Source organism: Branchiostoma floridae, chromosome 19, assembly GCF_000003815.2.
Source record: "Branchiostoma floridae strain S238N-H82 chromosome 19, Bfl_VNyyK, whole genome shotgun sequence".
NCBI lineage: Eukaryota > Metazoa > Chordata > Leptocardii > Amphioxiformes > Branchiostomatidae > Branchiostoma > Branchiostoma floridae.
The window spans coordinates 1,314,766-1,315,777 of record NC_049997.1 but is presented as its reverse complement, the minus strand read 5'-3'; the positions used below and the strand labels follow the sequence as shown (position 1 = coordinate 1,315,777).

Genomic DNA, 1,012 nt, shown 5'->3' with positions numbered 1-1,012 from the left:
ACTTTGCCCCTCGCGCGGTCATATGGGGGTAAAAAGAAGAAGAAGAAGTCTGTCTTTAACTAATTAAAATTTCGCTTTGTTGCTTCCATGGCCAGGACCTTATTGGTGCCATCAAGGTGACGTCCAGAAAGATCGGTGCTCGAGTTTACGCCTTGCCAGGGGACCTGAAACTAAGTTCAGTACTTATGTGTCTTCTCCGTTGTAAACATATCGCAGGGATGGGCTGAGACTAAATTTTCATCGACATGATAGGGAGTAAATTATTAGTTGTGATGTTTCGTTAACTGAACTCTTAGTTGGAGGTAAGGTACTTTAGTGTGTTCTGTTGACATTCCGAGCGATGTTGTCCGGAGGGGTTTACATTAGGACATTTTGTAAATAGAGGCTCCTTTTGCATTCAAGGCTTCAGTCCGTTTCTGTGGTGTACAGGCCTGGCGTGTGGCTGGTTTGGTTTCTGTGATTGTGTCGATGGCCGGGATGGGTCGGTCAATAATTTCAAATTCTGTTCTTTCCAAAACAGGGTTTTCCCAGGTTCACTGGTCCAACTGAATCAGCTATGCATTGGGCTTGTATATAACAGAAGCAGACTGAAGCAATGAGTGCAGAAGTAGCCATTGCTCTCGAAAATTCAAGCAAAACGAAGGCAGCAGTATGCCAAGAGCCGCATTACTTAGGATTTCATCAAAGCACACTCAACACCCTGCCACAAAACAAGAGATAATGATTCCTCTCGCTATTTCTATGTTAAAACTAGAACTGAAATTACAATGACAAAACAAGTGAACTTCCTGCCATGCCAAAACACGTAGCTGAGCTTTCTTTTAGGTATAGAGTTAGGTATAGTCTTCCCATATTTTTGAGTTAGGTTTAATTTTTGTCTTGCCTTTTCTCCCGAGGATCATCGCACCATAAGAAGAAATGTCTGGACGCGGAAAGGGAGGCGAGGACTGGCGAAGGAAGGCGCGGAACGTGAGCGAACGGGCTTCGCAGTCTTCTATGACAAGGTATCGTA

General features: G+C 44.2%; 1 long non-coding RNA gene across 1 annotated transcript in view; it reads left to right on the top strand.

Moving 5' to 3' along the window:
* Nucleotides 1–549: 549 nt before the first annotated feature.
* LOC118406792 overlaps nucleotides 550–1,012 on the top strand; it is a 1,639-nt gene continuing 1,176 nt past the window's right edge. Inside the window, exon 1 of the long non-coding RNA XR_004830081.1 lies at nucleotides 550–1,004. This is a non-coding gene — a long non-coding RNA (uncharacterized LOC118406792). The remainder of the gene's footprint in view (nucleotides 1,005–1,012) is intronic.